Source organism: Mobula birostris, chromosome 1 (assembly GCF_030028105.1).
Source record: "Mobula birostris isolate sMobBir1 chromosome 1, sMobBir1.hap1, whole genome shotgun sequence".
NCBI classification, from domain to species: domain Eukaryota; kingdom Metazoa; phylum Chordata; class Chondrichthyes; order Myliobatiformes; family Myliobatidae; genus Mobula; species Mobula birostris.
In genome coordinates, this window is record NC_092370.1 from 132,547,022 (window position 1) to 132,559,126 (window position 12,105).

The 12,105-nt window shown below is 41.9% G+C and overlaps 1 protein-coding gene across 2 annotated transcripts in view; it reads left to right on the forward strand.

Moving 5' to 3' along the window:
• Positions 1-12,105, forward strand: part of dok6 (docking protein 6) — a 605,271-nt gene that overhangs the window by 117,152 nt on the left and 476,014 nt on the right. The window lies entirely within an intron of this gene.

The following is a 12,105-nucleotide window of genomic DNA, read 5'->3' on the forward strand; positions in this document are numbered from 1 at the left end:
CAAATTGTTGCATATTCTATATATTTCTTTGTAACATAAAAATATGCCGCAAAGGATTAACATAGAAAAAGATTGTAAGCAATTTCATAGACAAGGCTTAATAATTAAATGGTGCCTTTATAATATTAGATGGTATTGAATGTTGAGAATTACAAAATGGTGCAATTTTGGAAGGAGAATTATGAAGCAGACAGAATACACTTTAAGATTACTAATATTGGAATACTGAACTTGTTGTAAGACTTGCTGGGCAGGCAGGACTTCTAAGTTGCATTTTGGAAGTTGTGACCTGTGGTAACAGGGAAAAATTTGAAAATTGCATGTAATGTGACTCATAATCCAATGCTTCACTGTGTGAATTCTGAGGATCTGTTTATTTGAAACACTACCTTCACTCTCAAACTCCTGAATTCAGCAAACTTACCTAGCCCTTCTGATTGAACTAGAAAGATCATGCCACAAAACCTATAAAGATCCATGTGTACATCAAGTTTTGACATGATTTGGCAATTGTAATGCCTTTCTCATGTAAAATCTTCGTTAGTCTCCTGAGACAATTGGCAAGGTGAGCAATCAGATGAAAATAATCTTCAGAAAGAAGTGAGAATAACCACATAGTTTTCCATCCTAGTATAATCCTTGATTAGATTTTTGATTGGCTGGTTCCTTCCAACTTATCTCAGAACTATGTGGTTTTTCTTTATATAATATGATCAGGTGAAGTTAATATACACTCAATGGGCACATTATTAGGTACACCTGCACACTGTTTATTAAAGCTAATATTTTATCGGCCAGTCATGAGGCAGCAACTCAATGCAGCTATAGTCAAGAGGTTCAGATGCCTTGTTAATGAGAGAGGTCAGAGGAGAATGGCCAGACTGGTTCATTCTGACAGGAAGGGGACAGTAACTCAAATAACCACATGTTACAATAGTGGTGTGCAGAAGAGCATTTCTGAATGCACAACATGTTGAACCTTGAAGTGGACAGGCTACAGCAGCGTGTACATACACCCAGTAACTACTTTATTAGGTAAAAGAGGTATCTGATAAAGTGTCCACTGAGCGTAAATTCAATTGCTTTCAAGAGTGATGCTATAAAGTGTAACGATGTGACAGACTGAAGTGCAACATTCATGTGTTAAACCAGGATCAGAGATATATTAATGCAGTGTTTTAGTGTTGTATATGGTGGATAATATGATTGGCTATTTGAGAATTGTATGATAAACTACAAATAGTGTAATATGTTATTTCTGATTTGTTGGGTGCTGTGTAGCAAGATAAAACTTAATGAACTGGAGCAGAAGCCATTGGTTAGTTTGTGAATGAGCCGTTGTGTTTTCGGTGTCACTAAGGTAAGGGGCCTCAGAAAGCGGTAGGTCAGCTTTGCCGCGAACGTTTACTCAGAATATCACAGTAGCGACCATACTTTTGTACGTGCACACATGAGGGAATTTGGTACCCTATCATGGAACTTGAGGATGTTACAATTATAGTTCCTGAGCTTAATCAAAGATCTATGTTCCTTTTGAACCTGGATCTCTGAACTATCCCTAATGTGTGAACCATCCTGGAATCCTAGAAGTGCATCCCACAATAGAAAGTTTGATAACATTTAGCCTCGAACAAAACAATGATGTGGATTATACTTTTGCTCAACTCTAGTCTTTGTTGCTTAGTCCAAATATTTGATTCTCCATTCTTTGCTGACAGATTTAGTTGATATGTCATGTTAGTCCCAGAAGCAATTAATTAACATCGTGTCTAAAGCACTGCTGCCAGAGGCAGCCCTGATTCTGTTCTGCATTATAGATGAGATCATGCTTGTGCCTTTGATCTTTGCTGCAGGACATGTTTTTTTCCTCCCTCTGTGCTGCTGGAAGGAAAGAGAAACTTGTTGCGATTTGCTACATGAGGTGGTCCTCACCTATGGTCTCCACTTTACAAGCTAACAATGTGGCTTTTAAATTGCTGGATTTCCTGGACATTTCAACAGCTTTGGGGAGGTGCAGAGTCAGCAGATGGTAATTTTATCATTCATATTTGGGGCCATAAGACATGAAAGCATAGGAACACAATAAATAGACCATTTGGCCCATCAAGTCTATTCTGCCATTCCATCAGGACTGAATTATTATCCTTCTTAACTCCATTCTCCTACCTCCTCCCCATAACCTTTGATGCCCTTACTAACCGAGAACCTATCAACTACTACTTCAAATATAACCAATGACTTGGCCTCCACAGCCATCTGTGGCAATGAATTCCACAGATTCACTACGCTCTGGCTAAAGAAATTTCTCCTCATCTCTGTTCTAAAGAGTCTGGGCCCTCTGGTCCGAGGCTCACTCACTGTAGGAAATGTCCCCTCCATGTCCACTCTTACTGATCAAGCTTAGTGCATTCACATCCAAATCATTTATATAACTAGCCATAAGACCATAAGGCATAAGAGAAGAATTAGGCCATTCGACCCACGGAGTCTTCTTCACCATTCCACCATGACTGATTTATTTTCTGCCATTCTCCTGCAACCTTTGACACCCTTACTAAATCAAGCACCTAACTCTGCTTTAAGTACTGTATACCCAATAACTTGGCCTCTACAGCTATGAGTATTGTTGGTAAATTCAACATTTACTGCCCTTCCCCAACTGACATTTGGAACATTCTAGAAACCACTTTCTTGGTCAACTGCATTAAATCCATTTAGTTTTGGGTGTTTTTTTTAAATTTAGGGATACAGCAGAGCTTGTATAGCAATGAGCCCGCACCGCCCTATTGTTGTTCCTTTTCACGCTTTGTGGAGCATTGTCTGGCGTTTTTGCCATTTCTGTAGCAATTGATTGTTTTTTTTTACGAGGCCAAGTTGCTAGCTCGACACTCAACTCAGCGTGGATGGAAGGTGTGCAAGGAGGCAGCAGAGTTTGACTCCGGACCATTCACCTCGACGCCCGGTTCACCATTGGCCAACTACTCCACCCAATTGCACCCATGAAATCAATGACCCTCCTAACTCGTATGTCTGAGGAATGCCGGATGATGCTGGAACAGCCAGAGGAGGTCTATGTGATCACGGGAAGAATGTGCAAACTCCTTACAAACAGCAGCGGGAATTGCACCTGGGTCGCTGGTACTGTAATAAAATTACACTATCTGCTACGCTACCGTGCCAACCCGTTCTACATTGTACTGATTTAAAAAGTCTTATTTCTGTATACAAACCCTTCTATAACCTCATTCCACTTTCTATAAAATCTATCAGAAAATCTGCCTTGTAAAGTCTTTGTACTTCTCTACTTAGACCTCAAGCTCAGCACATCCTCTAAATGCACCACTCCTCATTTCACTGCCACCATTTCCTGAAGTCATAATCTTTTTTTGCTGAAGACTGCTTCTCCCTTCCTTTCAAAGATGTTCCTTATGAACTGTGACTTTGACATGACCATTAACTCTGTGATTAAGAAGGCATATGGTGCATTGACCTTCATCAACCGTGGGATTGAGTTTAAGAGCCGAGAGGTAATGTTACAACTATGTAGGACCCTGGTCAGACCCCACTTGGAGTACTGTGCTCAGTTCTGGTCTCCTCACTACAGGAAGGATGTGGAAAGCACAGAAAGGGTGCAGAGGAGATTTACAAGGATGTTGCCTGGATTGGGGAGCATGCCTTATGAGAATAGGTTGAGTGAACTCAGCCTTTTTTCCTTGGAGCAGCAGAAGATGAGAGGTGAGCTGATAGAGGTGTACAAGATGATGAAAGGCATTGATCATGTGGATAGTCAGGGGCTTTTTTCGAGGGCTGAAATGGCTAACGCGAGAGGGCACTGTTTTAAGGTGCTTGGGAGTAGGTACAGAGGAGATGTTAGGGGTAAGTTCTTTTTTATACTGTGAGTGGTGAGTGCGTGAAATAAGCTACCAGCGGCGGTGGTGGAGGCAGATGCGATAGGGTCTTTTAAGAGACTCCTGGATAGGTGGATGGAACTTAGCAAAATAGAAGGCTATGGGTAACTGAAGGTAATTTCTAAAGTAAGTACATGTTCTGGTGAAAGTAAGTACAAGTTGTGGGTGAAAGGCCTATATTGTGTTGTAGGTTTTCAAAAAAAAATTGATTACCTGTCTCAGTTTCTGATCTTGCTGCCTCAGAATAGTCGTCAATATAATAAAGGACTCCTCCCTCCTTGGACATTCTCTCTTCTCCCCATTCTCATCTTATCCATCAAGTAGAAGATCCAAAAGTCAAAAAGCACATACTACCAGACTCAAGGACAGCTTCTGTCCTGGTGTTGAAAGGCTACTGAATGGAACTCTTGTGTAATAAGATGGACTCTTGGCTTTACAATCTACTCCATCAAGCCTTGCACCTTGTTGTCTGTTTGCACTGCACTTTCTCTGTAATGGTAACAATATATTCTGCATTCTGTTATTGATTTTCCCAGATGCTACCTTGAGGTAGAAATGGGGTGAAATGATCTACATGTATGGCACGCAAAACAAATTTTTCTGCTGTCCCTTTATACAAGAGACAATAATAAATCAATTACCAAAGTGTCCTGGCTACCAGTCTTTTCTTTGTCAGCACTCTGGAGAGACAACATGGACACTATTCTTCATTAAAAATGTTGTAACACATTATAAAATGTTATTTTTCTTTGCTTAGCAAGGAACTTTATATACAGTGAAGAATGAATCTCACAGACATTTTGGACTTACAGAGAAACACCTGTCTCTGATATCTGGCATGCAATACGATTGGAGGACCTGAAACTGTACAGAATTTTGAAGTCTCCCAAGCGTGTTTACAAAATTACCAGCCTAACCTTTTATTGCAGGTGTCTTCTTCCACCAGCACTGGCAACCGGACCTTGGACCTCCAGAATGCAATTTAAGAATGAACCAGATCCTGCTGTAGACTGAAAACAATGGTGCTGGAGAGCTCAGAATGGTGCTACGTTGGAATTTGGGGGAACGATGGTGCTCAAGCTCTGCATTGGAACTTGGGGTGACAAACAGCCTACATGAAAATAAATAGTTTGTTGGGCTCCAGCTCCCTGGAAACTAGGCTTCCAGGAGTACCTCTGCTTATATTCCCCATAGATCTCATTACCCACACCAGTCAAAGGAGACTAATCATTATAAGGCTTTGTAATGGGTGGAGTGGTTGCAAAGCACAATTAATGTTTGTCAGTGAAAATACTTTTCCTATTCAGGAGCTTTGTCAGTAGCTCATTAAGCTCCAGCAGCCTACTTGGCACGGTGGACTATTTCTCAGTTGCTGACACTAATTGCTCTAAGGACTTACTTTGATGGAAAATGTGTACTTGCTAACCGTCATGCAGAAGGGTGAAGTGGGGGAGTTCCCAAAAGACCCCGTGGTGCCTACAGACTGTCACTGATGCCGCGTGTGAAATGTCAGCCATCTGCAAGTGGCTGCCTTGAACCATAAGATATAGGAGCAGGATTAACCCATTTGGTCCATTGAGTCTGCTCTGATATTCCATCATAGCTGGTTTATTATCCGGCTGAACCCCATTCTCCTGCCTTCTCCCCATAACCTTTGATGCCCTTTCTAATGAAGACACTATCAAACCTCACTTTAAATATACCCAATGATGACCTCCACAGCCTTCTGTGACAGTAAATTCCACATATTCACCACCCTCTGGCTAATGAAATTCCTCCTTATCTCTGCTCCAAAGGGACATCCTCTTATTCTGAGGCTGTGGCCTCTGGTCCAAGACTCTATCAATATAAGAAACATCCTCTCTACATCTGCTGTCTAGGCATTTTAATATTTGATAGGTTTCAAGGAGATTTCCCCTCATTCTTCTAAACTCCAGTGAGAACAGGCGCTTTAGCCACCCTCATACGTTAACCCATTCATTCCTGCGACCAATCTCACAAACCTCCTCTGGACCCTCTTCACAGCCAGCACATTGTTTCTCAGATATGGGCCCCAAAACTGTTCACTTTATTCCAAGTATGATCTGACTAACGCCTGACGTCCTTGTTTTTATATTCTAGTCCTCTTGAAATGAATGCTGGATGATGGTCAAAATGATGGTCATTTTGTACTGGGTGAAATTCCACTGCAGAACGAGTACATAAATCTTTGTAAGTGGAAAGACGGAGGTGTCTGTAGAAGGCCTCCTTGTAGTGGGAGAAGAATTCCAGGTGAGGAATGAGGAAACGGGACCTCTGTCGCATCAGAAATTGCAGGTGGCTGGATTGCAGTTGCTTGCTGGTGGGACAGTGGAGGTTGTGGACAGGAGAGCCCTGGTCAAGGTCTGGATATAGAGAAGGGGTAGTTAGGATCACAATTATGGTCATAGAGTCATACAGCACTGCAGCACAGAAACAAGCTCTCTGGCCTTTGCCAAACTGTTATCCTGCTTAATCTCTTTGACCCTCAGTTGGACCCTAGCCATCCATACACCTCCCATCTATGTATCTATCCAAATTTCTCTTAAATGTTGAAATGGAACCTACATCCCCCACTTCCATGATGACGAGTAACTTGAGCAGGAAAAAAATCTCCAAAGTTCTCCCTGTTCTTGGTTTCTAGAGCTAATTCAGCAGTGTAATGGGGCGGCTCATCTGTGACTCAGCCTGAAGCTAGCCTGCTATTCAGGGCTGCCATCTAAATGGTCTGAGATGCAAAGATGAACGGTTTATTTGTGTGTTGGATCTTGCTATGCCTATATCGCGCCTCCTTGCAGAAATGAATGTGGAGGGCACCAGCAACTTGATGGCCAGTATGAAACGAACAATAAGTACGGGTTTTCTGTTGAAACTCTCTTCTGCGGCTTACATAAATATTGTGCTGCTGAATAGAATTTCTTGACTAGGATGTTGCCTTGACGATATCATGTATTAATGGATGGCAGTCGTCATAAATATAGTTGAGATCTTCTACAAGTGCACCCTTTGCATTTTGAAAGCCTTGAAATCTTTTTCAGTTCTCCCATGTAAAAAATTGATTGCGATATAATTAGTTCTTCAAATATTTAGACTATCAGACCATAAGACATAGGAGCAGAAGTAGGCCATTCAGCCCATCAAGTCCACTCCACCATTTCATCAAGGTTGATCCTGGATCCCATACAGCTGCCTGCTCACCATATCCCTTGACACCCTGACCTATCAACTTCTGTTTTAAATATACCCATGGACTTGGTCTCCACCGCTGTCTGTGGCAGAGCATTCCACAGATTCTCCACTCTTAGGCTAAAAAATTTCCTCCTTCCTTCTGTTCTAAAAGGTCGCCCCCTCAATTTCAAGGCTGTGCCCTCTAGTTCTGGATGCCCCCACCAGAGGAAACGTCCTCTCCACATCCACGTTATTTAGATTAGATTAGATTATGAAGACACTCAGTCCTCATTTATTGTCATTTAGAAATGCATGCATTGAGAAATAATACAATGTTCCTCCAGAGTGATATCACAAAAACAGGACAAACCAAAGATGAACACTGACAAAACCACATAATCATAACATATAGTTACAGCAGTGCAAAGCAATACCATAATTTGATAAAAAGCAGACCATCGGCACGGTAAAAAAAAAGTCTCAAAGTTCCAATTGTCTCCCGATAGTTCCCGTTAGCAGGCGACAGAATCTCTCTGCCATAAACCTCCAGGCACCAACAACTGTCGATGCATTGGAAGTACCCGACCACAGCCGACTCTGAGACCGTCTGAAAACTTCGAGCCTCCGACCAGCCCTTCGATACCGAGCACCGAGCACCACATCTGCCAAGTGCTTCGACCCTGTTCCGGCCGCCGAGGACTCAGGGCCTTCCCCTCCAGAGATTCTGGATCACACAGTAGCAGCAGCAGCGATAAAGGCATTTCAGAAGTTTCTCCAGATGTTCCTCCGTTCTCTTATATCTGTCTCCATCAAATCACAATTGTACACGGCACCCTACTTGACAGATTACAGATTTCATTCACTGGAGTGGCCGCGCATGCGGAAGGACTTATCTAGTCCTTTCAACATTTGGTAGGTTTCAATGCAATCGGCATGCATTCTTTTGAATTCTAGTGAGTGCAGGCCCAAAGCTGCCAAATACTCCTCATATGTTATCCCTTTCATTCCCAGAATCATCCTCGTGAATCTCTGCTGGACCCTCTCCAATGACAATACATCCTTTCTGAGATAAGGGGCCCAAAACTGTTGACAATACTCCAAGTATTTCCTTGGTTGTTTTGAATCAGTTCAGCAGTGTTCAAAATTAATATGTCAGAAGAAACTATTCCAATTAAAGAACAATTACACTCAATGGCTACTTTATTAAGTACACCTACTCATTAAATCATATCTCCAATCAACCAATCATGTGGCAACAGCTCAATGCATAAAAGCATGCAGACATGGGCAAGAGGTACAGTCGTTGTTGAGAATGGGGAAGAAATATGATCTAATTGACTTTGACTGTGGAATTATTGTTGGTGCTAGATGGGGTGGTTTGAGTATCTCCTGACCTCCTAGAAAAATGATGACCTCCTAGGATTTTGATGTGTAACAGTCTCTAGAGTTTACAGAGACTGGTGCAAGAAACAAAACAAAAACAGATAGTGAGCAGTATTTCTGTGGGCAAAAATGCCTTGCTAATGAGGAAAGTCGGAGGAGAATGGCCATTCTGGTTCAAGCTGATACGAAGGTGACAACAACTCAAGTAACCACATGTAACAACAGTGATGTGCAGAAAAACATTTCTAAATGGACAGCATGTTAAATATCGAAGTGGATGGGCTATTGCCACGGAAGATCAGGAGCACACATTCAGTGTCCACTTCATTAGGTGCAGGAGTCAATGACTGCACTGCTGTAGTGAGGTTCAGCTTTATATGTGACAAGTACATCGAAACAATGTGAAATGCATCTTATGCGTCAAATCAATTTAGCGAGGATTTTGCGGGGCAGCCCACAAGTGTTGCCACTCTTCTGATGCCAACATAAAATGCCCACAAGTCACTAACCCTCACCATACATCTTTGGAATGTGGGAGAGAACCAGGGCACCGGGATGAAACCCATGTGAGAATACACACACTCCTTACAGAATACTGCAGTAATTAAATCCCAATCTTACAGCCAGTGCTCTGAAGTGTTGCATTAACTCTCGTGCTACTATGCTGCTCCTTTTGTGTTCACACTAAATTCATAACAGAACGTTACACGCAAAGGACCTTCAGAGCAATATGCTGTTCCAGTGATGAAAGGCAAGTCTGACTAACCATTATAACGACATTCGCATATCAGCAAATACAGAATATTCATGTTGTCAAGGGGAGAGCTTGTCACTGGAGATTAGCATCAGATAGAAATGAAAGAATGAATGCCAACTGCAGTGCTGCTTTGCATATATTTTTGATCAACAAAACAAACATTAGTACTCAGGTGATGAGCAAGTTTTTGAGAAGATGTCATAGAGGTGCGATCACTCAAGTTGAGTGTAATATTCTCCTAAGGGGTGGATTCCCTTCATGGAGAATACCTGTGCACCACTTTGTTTAAAGTGATGAGGCTGATGCAGCACACAGTCCTTGATAGATTGAGGTCAGGGTCCAGTGCCATGGAATGCAAGACAACCAGGGTTCCTCTACCTTCTCTGCCATTGTGATGTGTCATCATCTTCCACTAGTTCCACTGTTGAGGTCTTGGTTGGGTCACTCTTTGCCCAGAATATCTCCCTTGACCTTCCCACTATGGTGGTCCTACTATGAGCTAAGTTCCAGACAGCAACACCCTTAGGATCTCAACAAGCTGACAATCCTCGGAGAAGTTGGGAAGTCGATGAGAGTGAGGTATGTTCATTATGACAAACATATGAAAGTAGATTTGTGCATTTCAACTAGATTATCAGAATATTATTATGTAGAAGAACACTTCCAGGGTTTGGATTCAGTAATGACATTGTTCTGACAGATTGCCCAGTTTTCCATTTGACTTTACATTCACCACAGAGTTGACATTTCTTTTGAATGTGGCAAAATACTAGTTCCTCAAGAATTAGATCATCCAGAATCTTTAATGTACTGCATTCGATAGATTTTCATTCAGTGAGGGAACTGGATTATGGATGAGTAAATCAGGACACAGATCAATCTGATGTGCAAATATTGGAGCATATTCAAGGACTGAGTGATCTGGTCCCACTCTGCATTCTACACGGTCCCGCACTTTGATGCTTCCTCTGAGCTGTGAAGGTTACTCGTCATTGGGTAGGACTGTTGTGTCAATTAAATTTAGCGATAGCAAAAGGGCTTTTGTTTCATTTATGAGACTGTATTCTCCCGTATTTGACTTGGCAAATACCAAAATGGCTAAAGTAAATGTGTAGGAATGAATAAATCTCCATACTGTACAAATTTGATTTAGATTCAGATTCAGATTTATTTATCATATGTACATCCAAATATATAGTTTGCATTAACAGCTATCACATGCAGAGACGAGCTGGGAGCAGCCCGCAATTGTCGCCACATGTCTTGGTGACAACGTAGCCTGTCTACAAGGCCTGGCAGGATTCACAAAACACAGCAAAGCAGGATACAACTATAAACAAACTATAAACAGTAAAACAAGCCCCATCTCTCCCTCACACACACCCACCCACACAGACTGTACTCCAACTCCAGGATAGGCCTCTGGACCTCCAGTCTCCAGGCTTCGGCTGTTGGGCATCAATTTCTGGACATCTGATTGATCTTCAGGCTTACATCTTCAATATTGCCCCCTGACTAGCCAATGGAAGGATCCTGAACTCCAGGGCCAAACTCAGGGCATGCCGGCTCACAGTCCTGAGATGTGGTCACATGTTTTACAAAGTTCAGTTTCTAAATACAGCAACTGCCACTTATAATATCGTACAGATATAAGTAAACTCGTAAATGGTATTATTGTTTAGTTTCTGGTCATAAATGCAGGAGTCAGTCTTTATTTCTTAAAATGTAAATGGCAGTCAGTAATCAGATTGAAGTTAAAATACAGCTCTGTTTGCAAACAAGCTCTGTTTATGGCATCCTGACTTGCTACTTAAGGAGATGTAGTGTAAGACAATACGTTGTTGAATTTGGCTTGTTTTGAAACAGAGAAGATGACACTAGGTTGCTTAGTTCAAGGGAGTTTGCAGACTAGATGGATAATATCATTTAGTATATCAAATAACTGATGTGTTTATAGTTGGGAGTTTTATGTGTTGAAGGAAGTTATCTCCATGGGTAAGCTAAGATCGATATCTTCAAGATGCTGTTAGATCTTCTGTGTTAAAAGATTATCTGAAGGAATATCATATATGTATGAAGTCACGCAAGTTCAGGGTCCTTTTATTGGTGATTCCTAGGGTTGATACTGAAGATCGAAGTCTGACGGTCAACAAATTCGAAAGTTGAGATCTGATGGCTGAAACCCTGATCCTGCAAGTCTACTGGGGAAGTTAAGGCTCAATATCTGCGAGTTGCTGTTGTTGCTTGTATTTTTTGCTGGACATTATAGGCATGCTATGTCAGTGCTAGAATGTGTAGCGACACCTGTCAGCTGCCTCCATTACATCATTAGGCTGTGTTGATTGTTAATGCAAGCAACACATTTCACTGTATGTTTCAATATACATGTGATAAATAAATTAATCTGAAATCTGTGGATGTTGAGACATGCAGGTTAAAAGAAACCAAAAGACTCTTAAGAGCTGATTAAACTAGCTGAAACGCCTTTGTGCCATTCCTCCTATATCTGCTGAGCCAACGGAAGGTGTTGACCGAGGTCAGCATGCTGATGGAATTGTTGCAGAGTTGAGATATTTGCAGGGCACTACAAGTCTTGTACAGGTTCAAAGGTGGTGTTGCAGATCCCATAGCTTGTGGAATCCATGCCAAAGAGGGCAAATTAGGTTGCTCAATGAGAAGAAACAGACTGTCTAGCAAGCATTTGATTTTGCCCAGTCAACAATCAAGCACACAGGATTTGCAGTATCAGTTGATGCTCCTGTACCTTCTTTGATGGAGAAGATAGTATGCCCTCGGTAGTGGGGATCCTTAATGATGGATGCTGCTCCGTGTAGATGTGCTCAATGGTGGGGAGGTCATTACCCATAACGG